The sequence below is a fragment of the Abramis brama genome (genome assembly GCF_963993115.1).
Source record: "Abramis brama genome assembly, chromosome: 3".
Lineage (NCBI taxonomy): Eukaryota > Metazoa > Chordata > Actinopteri > Cypriniformes > Leuciscidae > Abramis > Abramis brama.
This window is the reverse complement of record NC_139965.1, coordinates 4,875,489-4,892,318: the sequence shown is the minus strand read 5'-3', so window position 1 is coordinate 4,892,318 and position 16,830 is coordinate 4,875,489.

Below are 16,830 nucleotides of genomic sequence, written 5' to 3'. Positions count from 1 at the left end.
TAATGGAAAGATCACATAATTATTGTCATTGTCATGTTTTACAGCATCCTACACATTTTCAGTTCAAGCCTGATGCAGATCAATATTGCCTGGATGGGGGGTTCGAATGTCCCTGCTGCAGTTTTATGACTAAAGAGAAATTCTCATTTTCTGTTCATCTTGAGAACCACATAAGTCATGCAGTGGAGCATGGAGGTATGGTGGGAGCATTTCTCTAGATATTGATACATTTTTGTGGTTTTAAATCACAAATATGTTTGTATAATCTAAATATGTACTTGCATCTCAAAACGAAGACAAACAAGATGAGCTGTAGTTTCTTGAAGTAGAAACTACACTGAAGTAGGGCAGGGCTATTATGGCAAAAAAAATTAAATCTTGAGTTTTCATTTTCAGAATGATTGACCGATTCAATTTCGATTTCTTTAAATGTTAACTTGTCAACGTAAAAATCACATAGCCCTACACTGAAGTGATGACAATGTTACGTTTATTTATCTATTTCTGTGTTTTGTTAAACTTACTATGTACACTCTGCACTGTTGATAACTTAGTTGCTGTAATTTTGCAGGTTACTTCATCTCAAAATGCAACAAATTGTGCAGGACCACAGCCCATTTTCACTGTCTGTACTGCAGCCAGACAGTAATACGGAAGGAACAGTACATAAGCCATGTCTTCAGTACATGAGCCCAGTTCTCCTCGTGCACGCTCTGTTTACAATTTTTGCTGACGAGCACGTACGACGGCCTTACGTAAACATATCACCAGAATGATTGACAATTAGGAGGACCAATAGTCTTGATGATCCACCCGGAAAAAGAAAATCCTCCACTATACCTTTAATGATAGTCTTTTATATTTGATTTGGTTGTTTGTTTGTAGATTGGGAATGCCTGCTTTAAATTGATCCATGAAGCAGCTCAGCAACACGTATGTAACTTCTATATATGTATTATATATACACTAGACCAAAGCCTAAATTAAACATAATCAGTTACTATATTCTTTCATATTATTGTCTACTCTCAAAGTAGTTATAAACTTTTTACTTTATAATATATTTACTTAATGTTTTTACTTTAGGGAAAAGACATATATATAGAGAACATGTACGTAGTTCCTACATGGAAGCATACACCAAATAACGTGGTTGTCAACTTTCCAGTAAGTATGCAAAAAGTACAATATGTATGTATGTGGTTCCAAAAATTTTGATCTGCATAATGACAAGACATTTGATTAATGTTAGGAGGATATTGACATGAAAGACTTGTTGGTGTTTCCGGCATGGACAGACTCAATTGGGCCAGATCACTTCGTTCTCTGTGTGGATTGGTACTGTTCCAAGATACTAGATTGTACATGTAGTGGTTATTGTTAAATCATGTAAATTCAAAATGTGAATTCCATATTTTTTTCTTTTTCTAACGACTTGTACAATGTTGTGTATCTTTTACCAAATACCACATTATAGGTCATGAAGCCACTCATGAGAGAGATGTTCTTTTTAGACTCACATTTCACATTGCATGAGTCTGGATTTGGTGATGCTGATTACAGAGCCATTTTTAGGTTCACAAATGAGGCATACTGTTTGACATGTTCATATAGCAATTTATACTTTGGCTATGTTCTTGTAGCCTGTACTGATATATTTCGGCTACGTTCTTATAGCCTGTACTGATATATTTCGGCTACGTTCTTATCCTTTTATTTTTTTTCTGTAGAAATCTTGCACAAAAAATTTATCCTGGGAGCTGGACTGAAAAGACTGGACGTGATATTGCGGTGATTAATAAATGCATATTTAGCTACTCCAAACAAATATTATTATATCCCATATTCTGCATATCATAGATGTCATAATGTAACCGAGATGGTAATGCTTTCATCTATTTGACATGTATGTTACCTTTTTTGTTGCTTTTAGGGATTGCCACACCAGATCTGTGGAAATGACTGTGGGATTTTCATGCTTATGGTAAGGTCAGTTTATTTGGCAAGTTTCTGTCAACATTGTGAATAAAATGTTTTCTGTCTTTTATATTTCAGTATACCCTTTGCATTGTGACAGGTGTGGGGTTTGACTTCGAGGAGGTTAGTTGATTTTTTTTTAAAAATGTAAAAGGAAATTTCTCACTTTACATGTTGTCTGAGTGCACACTCTTCATCATGAAGAAAATGGATACATTATGAACTAAAGATTCTCCTCATCACTGTCACACATCTTTCAGATGGACATGCCTTCCATTCGAAAGTGGTGGTGTCTCTTTCTGATGGAGCGCTTCAAAATAGAAGGGTATGACACCACTAAACAATATGTGTATATTCATTTCTGTAACTTTTGCTGGTTTTAATACCTTGTGCTGTTTTTTATTACATTTGTTATGTTTTCATTTACAGTCTATTGTTAATTTTGTGCCTTGGCTTATTTATTAAAATCGCCATGTTCACTAGATATGAATAATGACTATCATCCATTTAGCTTCACGTAAGTAAGGTAAATAGGTAATGTTTACAATAGTTTCCTCACTCTGTATGCAGCTGCAACTATATGGTACCATGGTCACAATTGTTTATAGGTATTGCATTAATTTTGGTGAACAAACAGACTGGAACTACCTTCCACTCAATCAGACATTTGTGTATGCTTTTGCCTATGCAGTGCTTTAGATTAATCTTCTTAATGTTTGAAAGGCATGGTCAGCGGCTTGCCTTCTGGACTGATGAGGCCAGAAGCTTGGTCCAAGGAACTCTTCAGCCTGTCTACAGAGTGCCAAGACAGAAAGCTATCTCTGAGAAAGTCCCAGCCCACATTGAAGCTGTCAATGTCCGCACAGCTGAAGAAAAGAAACTAGTGGACTTTATTGTGAAGTTACAGGGATCTGAGGAACATTTGGTGGTACTTTAACAATGTTCACATTTATTCATCTTTAAAGACTAACTCATAGTAAAGATTCTCCAAGGGCCAATGCATCTTTATCTTAAATGTATCAATTCCTTAAATAATTGTTTTTGTACCATGGTTTGACCCTAGGGTGTACTCAACGGGAAGCCATCTAAGTGGTTACATAAGGTAACTTCTTCCCGGGTGCCTGTCTACCTCGACAGTGAGGAACAACAGGACATCTTGTTCTCATATCTGAGAGGATTGCTGGATAGGATACCAACACAATTGAGCATCACAGATGAAGTGGAGTTCATCTGTGGTGTTCTTTTTCCAGAGGTATGCCGAACCATGTAATGTGTTTGTGTGTCCTGCTCCTGTGCTTACAAAATGTACTGTATAAACTGCATGCTAGCACTACTATATAATGGCTTGCTGTTCAGTAGTGATATTATTGTATATTTATATTAATGTTTTTCATAGGCCATCATAAATGCCCTGGATATCTCCTTACAGGAGGCTGAGCAGGTCTTCCTTTCTGGTCCGGATTATCATTGCAGGTCAGAGTAGATTATTAATTATTTTTGCTTATATTATATTTTGCTTACCATGGTCTGGGTGAATACTCGATTCTGATTGGCTGCAGGGTGTCCGTTAAAAAGTGATAGAGGACATCTAGTAAAGGAGTTCTGGTGAAACTGCCTGTTTACCGTTCGAAATTAATAAATAAATGTGCTGGCTACATCAGCTGTGAGTAACCATAGCAACAGGCAGTCAAAGTATCCATTTACAATTTATTGTATCAAAACAAAACTGAAGGGTTCTACGAGCTGAGCGGACTATAAATATCTCCGAAACCAAGTTATTGTTTGTAAAAACTTTAGATTTAGATTGTAAAACTAATTAAAATATAAACTAATGTTTTAAAAATGTGTTATTTGGCAAGTGACCATGGTATAAGCGGGTTAATGCCCTTCGAGGTGTCCATTGTCGGGTATCGATACTTTGCACGTGACTTCAGTTGTACTGGCTGGCGGGCAAGAACGTCATTCTCTAGCAACGAAAACCAGTAAACTAATCAAGGATCTTGCCAGGACGTTGCCAGTTTTAATATACACTCACCTAAAGGATTATTAGGAACACCTGTTCAATTTCTCATTAATGCAATTATCTAATCAACCAATCACATGGCAGTTGCTTCAATGCATTCAGGGGTGTGGTCCTGGTCAAGACAATCTCCTGAACTCCAAACTGAATGTCAGAATGGGAAAGAAAGGTGATTTAAGCAATTTTGAGCATGGCATGGTTGTTGGTGCCAGACGGGCCGGTCTGAGTATTTCATAATCTGCTCAGTTACTGGGATTTTCACGCACAACCATTTCTAGGGTTTACAAAGAATGGTGTGAAAAGGGAAAAACATCCAGTATGCGGCAGTCCTGTGGGCGAAAATGCCTTGTTGATGCTAGAGGTCAGAGGAGAATGGGCCGACTGATTCAAGCTGATAGAAGAGCAACTTTGACTGAAATAACCACTCGTTACAACCGAGGTATGCAGCAAAGCATTTGTGAAGCCACAACACGCACAACCTTGAGGCGGATGGGCTACAACAGCAGAAGACCCCACCGGGTACCACTCATCTCCACTACAAATAGGAAAAAGAGGCTACAATTTGCACGAGCTCACCAAAATTGGACAGTTGAAGACTGGAAAAATGTTGCCTGGTCTGATGAGTCTCGATTTCTTTTGAGACATTCAGATGGTAGAGTCAGAATTTGGCGTAATGTACCATGTACCCATCCTCTGATGGCTACTTCCAGCAGGATAATGCACCATGTCACAAAGCTCGAATCATTTCAAATTGGTTTCTTGAACATGACAATGAGTTCACTGTACTAAAATGGCCCCCACAGTCACCAGATCTCAACCCAATAGAGCATCTTTGGGATGTGGTGGAACGGGAGCTTCGTGCCCTGGATGTGCATCCCACAAATCTCCATCAACTGCAAGATGCTATCCTATCAATATGGGCCAACATTTCTAAAGAATGCTTTCAGCACCTTGTTGAATCAATGCCACGTAGAATTAAGGCAGTTCTGAAGGCTAAAGGGGGTCAAACACAGTATTAGTATGGTGTTCCTAATAATCCTTTAGGTGAGTGTAGAAAAGTTGGTGTTTTGAGGTGTACACGACATTCCAGATAGTTGTTGTGCGATTGGATGCACTAACCGCGTTTGTTGCCCGCCAGATATCATGTGACTGCAAAGTATCAATTAATGGACTTCGGCGGAGGCTCGCCGTCGTCCATTAATACCTGACAATGGACACCTCGTTGGGCATTAACCCTTACACAATGCCTAGTGCACCCTTTTGTTACTGATGTTTCTGTTAGCACAACAGTGACTGTTCTCTGATAACTATTTCAGCGAAGTGGAAGATTTTAACAGACAAATTGATAAACAATTGAGGAAAGAAGGGAGACCATTCAATTGGTGGGTATTGCTTTTACATTTACACATTTGGAGTTTGGAATTAGACGTCAGTAACATTAATTTTCTATTTGACTTTCTCTCTCTACAACTCCAACATTTCATAAGTGTTAAATCAGAAATATATATTTCAGTTGAACATGTTTAACAAATTTCTATTATTTCTCTCTCTCTCTCAGAGTTGAAGCCATTCTTGCAGCAACTGGTGGAAAAGGGGATCTTTTTGGTGCTTTTGTTCTAGCACAATATTTTGTTCTTGCACAAATAATTTTGTTCTTTCATATAATACAAATAAATACATGTATATATAAGTAAATTCATTCTTGAATCATTCTCGAGTTTTGCCTTCTGATATCTGGCCATATCATTTAGTGACTGCATATGCTGATTCCATCGTTATTCTACCTGATAATGAGCAAATTAGTTAAACTTAAGGAGGTTAATCAATATACAGTATAATTCAAGAAACTAAGACTCCACTTTTTCAGTTGTTTAAAGATTGATATACATTTTTTTGTTTACGTTTTGTGTAAATTACATTTTTCAAAATGCCTCTGATGCATTTTGAATAAAAAAACACATTTATAAAAATACTCCTGAGATTAAATGTCTTTCGAACTATGTATGTACAAACTAAACAACCTGGGTCCTATAACTGTGGTCCTGAAACTGCAACCGTTGCTATATCATCCAGTTCGGCAGGTGGCGCTGTCACAAAAAACTAGGGTCCTGTAACCGGGGTCCAAAAGCTGCAGCCTCCGATTGTGCAGGAACATACTATTGATTTTAAGTAGTATAGTGAATGTGTTGCTCTGAACAACTGTGACATTGGTTATTTTAACAAAAAGTGATCACACTTGCATAGATGGGTAATTTTAGACCCATGTGTGTAAACTTTGTGCATTAACACAAAATATTAAATTAAAATATTAATTTGTGACCAAGATATTTTGAACTATGATGATATTCTGATGTTATATTTTGATGTTAAACTCATAAAACCTGTACAGAGGGGGAAGCGAGAGATTAACTGGGTTTTATGTATTAGAATATTGTGCAAAAGTTCATTTATTTCAGTAATTCAACATAGCTGTAAGCCATAATCATCAAATTTATAACACATAAAGGCTTGAAATATCTCACTTTGCATGTAATGAGTCTATATTGTATATTAGTATCAGCTTTTAGTTGAATTGAAATAAATGAACTTTTGCACGATATTCTAATTTTTCGAGTTTCACCATATTGGTTCTTTAACTTAAGGTTTACTTTACATAAATTCCATTCTGCTGTTCTATTATTTGATTTCAAAGTAATTTGCTATAACAGGCATTAACTAATAAGTGTTTTCTTAATTTGGTTGTAAAAATGCAATATTTCTATAACCACATAGAAAGAAATGTAAAAAAAACTAAAGTTTAAATTTTTTTTATTTAGAAGGGGTAACTATAAGTGCAGTTTGGAGTACATATAATTAAGAAAGTGACAAAAACTCGTTTTAGTTGAATGCTCCCTTATATGTTTATTATAGCAAAACCATGGCATTTGTGTAACAGAAATACAAGAGAAATACAAAAATATCGTTTTAAGGTACATTGTTTACTTGTACTACCATGTCATTAACTTACAAAACCAGTGAGCAATGCAGAGGAAACGTATTGTCTAATACAGCTGTTGAGGGAGTGATTGTGAATTAGACCATTACAAGCCTGCCAAAGCGTCACAATTTAACTGCACCAATAATCTGTAGCGTCACACCTCTACACCAATAACCTCATCTTTATTATAAACCAATAACTATGATAACTGTCGCTACTCGATCCGTACCGGAAAACAAATCGAGTCACGTGCCGTATTTGTAGGCTTCCAACGTCACACTTGGATGGGCGTGGCTTCTGACGTCACACTTGGATGGGCGTGGCTTCTGACGTCACACTTGGATGTGGGCCGGGTTGGATATCCACCGCAGGATGCAGCGAGCTGTATATGCCCACTTCCGGCATCAGACTGTTAGGCTGGCGCTGTCATCCTCACACTGCTATGACGTATGGTTCTGCGGTTCTGCAGTCGGTTATTATTGCTTTAATAACTCATCACCAACGGACGTCGCTCAAATGCCTCTGGGCGCAATTGGATAGACCTTAAACTCCTAAAACCAATAAGAGATCGTCATGTGTAAAGCCATATGCTGCGCCCCAATTCGCCTAAGTTACACTACGCCATAAAAGTATGTACTCTTTTTGTGAAGAAAATGTATTTACTTTTAAATGTGTAGCAAAAAAGTAGGCAAGCTTTGGGACATACTACTTCGTCATCTTTATCGGACGGATCTGTCGCGTGCATCCCGTCACGTAAACTGCCCTGTCAATCATCTTGTCACAGTTAAAATCCTCTATTAAATCTAATTTAATTTCCTACCCTTATCGGAGAGAAATGTAGTAGCACGTTCATCTGCCAGTGGGTCTTTCATGGAGACTGTCCTCATGTGTTTGCAATTTGAATATAATAATGCATTTAAAAGTTGGTGCTTCACCAACGGACGTCCCTCAAATGCCTCTGGGCGCAATTGGATAGGCTAGACCTAAAACCAATCAGAGCGATCGTCATGTGTAAAGCCCGCCTCAACGTTTCTGATTGGTGCCGCGATTTCTCGGCATGGGGAAATGGACTTGAATGAGTTATTTGCCAGACTACTTGCAGAGCAAATCTAAATTTGCCGGAAGTTGTCTGGGTTTTCCCAGGCTAGGCAGATCCATCACAGACAGAAGAAAAGTAAAATATGCAGTCAGCATCTCACTTAAGAAAGAAACTCCTTTCACATTCTGTTTTTCTGTGGAGGATGACAAGTTTTCAGCAGCATTTTTTCAGCAGTTCCTGTAATTTATTAATAAAGATCTTCACATGAACATGAATAATTAAATATAAAATTAAAAATAAATAAATGAATAAACAAATCAATAAAAATCAGTAGCCTTCAGAAATGGTAACAATAGTGAGATGTTAATTAATCACATAATTACCTCACTAAGTTTAACAATAGCCGCATTTCCATTACCCTTCAAATTGCGCAAATTGAAATTGCGAATTGAAAATACGCCCAATGGAAACACGTCATTTTCGCAAAAAACTCCCATTTATCGCAAAAAAGTTTTTCCGCTCGCATGAGGAGGTTTTTCAGGCAATTCAAAAAAGAAATATTTCGCAAAACTGCAATGGAAACCGTTTTTGCGCATTTACAGGTCAGCTGACGTAGATGACGCGGTGTGTTTGGACAGAATACGAGACAGAGTTCTTTATTAAATTCATAAAAGACAAAAGAATTACAGGAGTAATGGATTCTAAACCTCAAAAAGCCTCTCACAAGTATAAAGGGTCTTTCCTTACCATTAATGCTTGGAAAACACACGTACCTCTCCTTATGAAGACATAAACCTACCTACGTCCATCGCCATGATTTTTGGAATTACTTAATTATCACGAGAGGAAAAAAATACGTTTTAGTCGTATAACATCGGTTAATGGAAACGCTGTCATTTCGCAATAGTTTTTTCTCGACATTTAGAAAAAAATCTCAAAACTTTTGCGCAAATCTGTAATGGAAACACGCCTACTGATTTAAAGTTACTTCAACACTCTGTATAGTGGGACATATGTACTTTTGCTGTGTATAATAATCAGTTAAGTGTTCTCTTTAAAAAGAGGCCAAACTTAAGTCTGTTCTTTAAAGTATTCAAAATTTGGTAACACTTTAGAATACCATTCCTTCATTAATGAATAACTACACAGGAACAAATGAGTAATGCATTATTAACACTCTAGTAACTACTATTAAACTCTCCCAATTGGGACATTTACAACATAAGAGGTCGTTTGCAAGTAGGCTACTCCGTTCTTGTTCATTTTCATAAATCATGTTTTTTATTATTATTGTGCATTCCAAGTAATATTAATCAAACTGCAGCTGGGTTGTTTTGATTAATAATAATAATAACTTAAAAATACAGGTAAATTACAAAATTAAAGTTAATTGAAAGTATTTAAAAGTTTTTTTTTTTTTTTTTTTTAGCAGAGCAGAGCAGATACATTCACAAATTTCATCTTTCTGAGTCAAACAAAACCAAGTAATTGCTGTGATAAATAATACAACACTCTTTGTTAATCTTTGTAACGTTAATCTCCTCAGCTGACATAGACGCCTGATAAACTTTGTTGTTGTGATTAACGTACACAATACAGAGAGCTTTTCCCTCACCACTAAACGAGCTGCTTTAGTAAGGTTCCGTGAAAATGTTTCAGCTTTTATTTTCCTTTTACGCCCCGAAGAAGATATCACAGGTTCATCAAGTTCATTTAAATTATCCATCCTTGATCACTTTTAGTCAGCTTTGACGCGTCTTTTCAAAGTGACATCTGACCTGAATACTGCGCGCTGAGTCGCTAAAACGGACTTATCGTGTTGTGTTCACCAACAAGGGTGCGAGTGCTTGTCTGTTTCTGCTGTAAAACATGAACACACGATGCCTTGACAGCGGACAATACCAGCTTTTGTGAAAAAACTTGTTTAGGGTTCAGTCAGTCTTGTCAGGCGTCTATTTCAGATGAGGAGATTAACGTTATAAAGACACACAGACAGACGGTATGGTTGGTGAGTAAATGAAAATGTGCGCTTTGGCGGAAGGATGTTACGTGAGAATGTGGAGGTGTCAAAATAAAATAAAGGTGTATACCGATATTTTACGTGTGGAATCGATGCATCATATCGTTAGACATTATATCGATGCACCGATCCATATCGATGTATCGTTACACCCCTAGTTTCTGACACTTATGGGGAATGCCACCAGCAATTCAATAGCGCTGTGCTAATAGTGCAGAACGGAAGCCATCCTGTGAGGCCGTACCCCGGGGGGCGCTTGATGACTAAGGTGGATCCTGTTGCCTCTCAGAAAGAGCGCCTTAGGTTTGGGACTGGCTAAGCAGACAAAATTCGTGCCTGATGGCTAAGTTATAGAACCTGGCAAAGGTGGACCAACCGGCCACTGCACAGATATCAGCAATGGACACTCTGCTAGACCAAGCCCAAGAGAAGGCCATTCCCCTGGTGGAGTGGGCCCTCACTCCAATGGGCACTGCAAGTATGAGGCTAGCACTATTGTGTCCACTATTCAGTGGGATAATCTCTGCTTCGTAACTGGCAGACCTTTGAGCAGCCTTGTCAAATAGATCAAATCAAAAATCAAATCAAGTATATTTGTATAGCGCTTTTCACAATACAGATTGTATCAATCTACTGTTTAATACTTTTGATAAAGTGGTTAATCCGAAGCCTTCTTCATACCCAGATGCTACCCCTGAGTTGTGCATACAATTTCTTGATTTCTTTAGGAATAAGATTTAACTTCTATACTCTTGTATCCCCAGCTATCATGCCTCTAATTCTTCCAATTCTAGCCCTAATAAGGTCCAGCTAACACATTTTAATCCAATTGATCTTATTAAAATGACAGAGTTAATTTTAAAACTGAAACCGACCACCTCACCAGCGGACATTATGCCAACACGTTTTTTTAGAGAGGTGTTAGGAGTAATTGGCCCATCTGTTTTGACTATCATGAATAGTTCATTATGTACAGGCATTATTCCATCCTGTTTTAAGCATACCGTGATTAGGCCATTTTTGAAGAAGCCAAGTCTTGATCCATCTGAGTTTAATAACTTTCGACCTATCTCCACAATACCTTTTCTGTCTAAAGTGTTGGAGAAGATTGTTTTTCTCCAACTCTCTGCATTTTTAACAGACCAAGATCTCCTTGATAAATTTCAATCGGGATTTAGGACCCGTCATAGCACTGAAACTGCCCTCCTTAAAGTGACAAACGACCTTTTGCTCACTTTGGACTCGGGTAGCTCCGCTATTTTAATTTTGCTCGATCTAACCGCCGCCTTTGATACAATCCATCATAATATTCTTTTAGATCGTCTAAAGCAGGAGGTTGGGCTTAGCGGCATGGTCTTACGCTGGTTCTATTCATATCTTTCAAATAGGTCTGTCTCAGTGAAAATTGGCAACTACTCATCACCTTCAGTTCCACTATCATGCGGACTCCCACAAGGGTCCATACTGAGTCCTATTCTATTTTCCTTATATATGTTACCTTTGGGCTCTATTTTCAGGAAATATGAGATCACATATCACTGTTATGCTGACGACACTCAAATGTATGTCCCACTACATCCTCTTGATAAGTCTTGTTCCAATCTTGTAAAGTGTCTTGATGAGGTAAAGTGCTGGATGGCTAAGAATTTTCTCCACTTAAATGAGAGCAAAACTGATGTTGTTGTTTTTGGCCCTTTTGGCTTTTCACCACTTATCTCTACCTATTTGGGCCCACTATCTAGAAATGTTCACCCATGTGCAAAAAATCTGGGTGTATTTTTCGATTCTGAATTAAATTTTACAAAACAAGTGAGCGCTGTGGTTAAAAGTAGCTTCTACTACTTAAGATTAATAGCGAAAATGAAACCTATGCTCTCATCGAGGGATTTGGAGACACTCATCCATGCTTTTATACTATCTAGATTGGACTATTGTAATGTGATATATTTGGGACTCTCTCAGTCATTGCTGAACCGATTGCAGCTGGTTCAAAATGCCGCTGCCAGACTATTGACCAATACGAGAAAGAGTGATAGAATTACCCCAATTCTAACATCCCTTCAATGGCTACCTATCAGATTCCGGATCGATTTCAAGACTTTAATATTCATTTTTAAAATTTTAAATGATCTCGCACCCTCCTATCTATCTGATCTTATTATTTTGCACCAGCCAGTAAAGAATCTGAGATCGGCGGATAAATTATTGCTCCGGGTACCGCGGTCCCGACTCAAGCGGAAAGGTGATCGAGCCTTTTCGATAGCCGGTCCTAGGTTATGGAATTCCTTACCTCTTGCCATCCGCTCCATCCCCACGTTGAATTCTTTTAAAACGGCTTTAAAGAAGCACTTTTATAGCTTGGCATTTAATTCCGACCCAGGAGAGACCTAAATATATTAATTTTATGTTGTTGTGTTTTGTATTCTCTTTGTTTGGTTTTATTGATGGAATTGTACAGCACTTTGGGCTGCACTTGAGGCAGTAGAAATGTGCTATATAAAAAATAAACTAAACTAAACTAAACTAAACTATCAAAGCAGCTTCAGAGTATTAAATTAAAATAAAATAATACAACAAGGTTTGTTTCTAGTGGAATTTATTGATTGATAAAATAAAATTAAATATCCCCAAAATATCCCCAACTGAGCAAGCCAAAGGCAACAGTGGCAAGGAACCGAAAAAACTCCATCAAGTGACCTAATGGTGTCCTAAAACTCCATCAGGTGACCTAATGGAGAAAAAAGAAAAACCTTGGGAGAACCCAGGCTCAGTCGGGGCCAGTTCTCCTCTGGCATTTATGAACTAGAGGCCGGATTGTAGTTTGAACTGTAAGATTAAAAATATTATATGAATGCCTGGCCGAAAAGATGCGTCTTTAATCTAGTTTTAAACTGGGAGAGCGAGCAACGAACAGTATCAGGAAGACTATTCCAGAGTTTCGGAGCCAAATGTGAAAATGCTCTCCCTCCTTTGGTTGATCTGGATATCCTAGGTATGACCAAAAGCCTCGAATTTATTGATCTTAAAGAGCATGATGGATTATAGGGCGATAGAAGATCCGTTAAATACCAATGCAGTGATGATAAAATCGGTGTTATATGATCATATTTTCTTGATCTAGTAAGAACTCTAGCGGCTGCATTTTGGACTAACTGTAGCTTGTTTATTGAGGATGCAGGACAACCAGCTAATAAAGCATTACAGTAATCTAGTCTCGAGGTCATGAATGCATGAACTAACTTTTCTGCATCAGAAACTGATAGCATATTACGTAGCTTAGCAATGTTTCTAAGGTGGAAAAAGGCTGTTTTTGTAACATACGAAATATGATTTTCAAAAGACAGGTTACAATCGAGTATAACACCCAGGTCTTTTACTGTAGAGGATAAAGTAACAGGACATCCTACGATGTCAAAGTTGTTTTGTGAGAGGTTCTGTGGGCGTTTTTTTGAACCGATAAGTATTACCTCTGTCTTGTTTGGATTTAATAAAAGAAAATTACGCGTCATCCAATCTTTTATATCTTTAACACACTCTGTCAATTTGGATAATTTAGCGTTTTCATCCGGCCGTGATGAAATATATATTTGAGTGTCATCAGCATAACAATGGAAACTAATTCCATTCTCCTTATAATATTTCCAAGTGGCATCATATATATTGAGAATAATAGAGGGCCCAACACAGATCCCTGCGGCACTCCATAGTTTACTGGAGTTATGATCGATTTTTCTCCATTCAAATAGACAAAATGGTAGCGGTCAGATAAGTATGATCTAAACCAGCTTAATGCTTGTCCTTGAACACCAGTATAATTTTGTAGTCGATCTAAGAGTATTGTGTGATCTATAGTATCGAACGCAGCACTTAGATCAAGTAAAACTAGTATTGAGATACAGCCTTGGTCAGAAGCTAATAGTAAATCATTTGTGATTTTAACGAGCGCAGTTTCAGTGCTATGATGCGGCCTGAATCCTGACTGAAACTTTTCATAGATATCATTTTCTTGCAAGAAAGAGCCCAGTTGAGCGGACACCACTTTTTCTAGTATTTTAGACATAAAAGGTAGATTTGAAATGGGTCTATAATTTGCTAGATTATTATGATCTAATTGTGGTTTCTTAATGAGAGGTTTTATAACTGCCAGTTTAAACTTCCACTACAGGTAACACTTCTTTCAGTAGTTTAGTTGGTATAGGATCTAATAAACATGTTGTTGTTTTAGATGAAGTGATACGTTTATTTAACTCTTTTTGTTCTATAGTTGTAAAGCACTGTAATTGTTCTTGCGGGGGAATAATTGAGGCTGAATTTTAAGGCGCGATTGAGGATTGAACGTTTACAATTGTGGTTCTGATGTTTTCTATTTTCTCAGTGAAGAAGTTCATGAAATCATTACTACTAAACTGTAACGGGATATTTTGTTCGGGTGACGTCTGTTTATTTGTTAGTCTAGCCACGGTGTTAAATAAAAACCTTGGATTGTTTTGGTTATTTTCTATTAGTTTGCGGAGGTGCTCAGTCCTGGCCACTTTTAGGGCCTTTTTATAACGTGACATACTGTCTTTCCACGCGATTCTAAAGACCTCTAAATTAGTTTGTTTCCATTTACGCTCTAAATTACGGGTTTCTCTCTTTAGAACATGCGTAGTATTATTGTACCATGGTGCTTTAATTTTCTCTCTGACCTTTTTTAATTTAATGGGTGCAACAACATCCAATGTTCTAGAGAGAATGGTGCTCATAGTGCTAGTTAGTTCTGTTTGTTTGGGTTCAGGCAGCAGCTGAGAAAGATTAGATAAGCAATTTGAGAAATTATCTATGGTGGATGGAAGGATTGATCTGCCTGGTCGATAACGCAGCGCAGCATGACATATTACAGGAGTACGTAATATGCAAGTTACCAAGTAATGGTCAGTGACATCATCACTTTGTGGAATGATATCTATATCGGTTGGATCGGTTCCATATGATATAATTAAATCGAGTGTATGATTAAGACGATGAGTTGGTCCGGTGACGTTTTGCTTGACCCCAAAGGAATTTAATAAATCTATAAACGCAGCCCCTAACGCATCATTTGAATTATCCATATTAATGTTAAAATCTTAATGTATGTTAAAATCTCCAACAATTAATGCTTTATCGACATTGACCAATAGATCTGAGAGAAAATCTGCAAACTCTTTTAGGAAATCAGCGTAAGGCCCAGGCGGTCTATATACGGTAGCCAAGGCTAGAGATAATATGGATTTTTTTCTAACATCTAAGAGCGTAACATTTAGTACAAGTACTTCAAACGAAATAAACTTATAACCCGTTTTCTGAGTAACATTGAGAATATCTCTATAGATTGTTGCAACACCGCCGCCACGACCAATCAGACCGGGCTCATGCTTATAGGAGTATCCAGATGGAGTAGACTCATTTAGACCGAAATAATCATTTGGTTTAAGCCAGGTTTCAGTTAGGCAAAGTACATCGAAGCTATTATCTGTGACTATTTCATTTACAATAACTGCCTTAGGTGTGAGTGATCTAATGTTTAGAAGACCTAGCTTTAAAAATTGTTTTTGTTTACTAATAGCAACATTTTCTGTTTTAATAACAATTAGATTTTTCCTAGATCCTGCAGTAGAATTATTATTTGATCTCACTAAACGGGGAATAGACACAGTTTTTATGCAATGTTCTACACTAGTATTTATATCATTTAAATTGGTGCAGGAGAGACTATGATTTGGACTTTTGGTTACTAGTCATCTAATGGTATTTAAAATTTTGGAGATGTTATCCGACAGAAGATCCACTCCGAATCTGCTTGGGTGTAAGCCATCGGCACGGAAAAGCCTAGGACGCTCCCAAAACAGATTCCAATTATTTACAAAGAGCAGTTTCTGCTCATTGCACCATGACATTAACCATTCATTTAGCGCGAATAGTCTACTAAACTTTTCATGTCCTAGTCGGTACGTGGGAAGCGGTCCTGACACAATGATCGTTATGTCAGGCGATGTGCTGCGTACCGTATCGATCAGATTCCTGAAGTCTTTCTTCAGAACCTCCGTCTGGTGGAGTCCCCTGAGCAGCCTTCCACCTGGGACAGAGAGACTTTTAGGGGAACCCGTCTGGTCAAGTTTAGGGGAACTCGTGGAGGACGTAGGGGAGGAGATACTAGAGGTGAGCACCGACAGCATTCTCCAGTTCGGTCATTCTCTGACCATGGGCAGATGAGGTTCAGCCCCGAGTGTCCTTCACTGCCTGTTCCGGTGGTCCCAGTTCCGGTGGTCCCGAGTCCGGTGGTCCAAGTTCCGGTGGTCCCAGTTCCGATGGTCCCGAGTCCGGTGGTCCCAGTTCCGGTGGTCCCAGTTCCGGTGGTCCCGGTTCCGGTTCCGGTGGTCTCAGTTCCGGTGGTCCCGAGTCCGGTGATCCGGAGACGGAGGCGGAGAAACCCCTCAACGACTTGTCCGGTGGCTCCTAACCCAGAGATCATCCAGGAGGCCGTTCCCAAGCAGCCCGCTGTCATTCCGGAGGCCGTCCCCGAACAGCGCACTGTCGTCCACAAGTCTGACCCGGGGCTGCCCACCATCAGTCCTGCCACAGCCAAGAGGGCTGTTTTCCTTTTCTATGCACTGGCTGTACTGCATGCATGGAGGAGACACACGTCTGCCGGTCCAGAGACTGTTCACGTCACGTCTGCCGATCCAGTGTCTCCGGACAAGATGGCCGCCACCAAGCCTGTGTCTCCGGACAAGATGGCCGCCGCCGAGCCTGTGTCTCCGGACAAGATGGCCGCC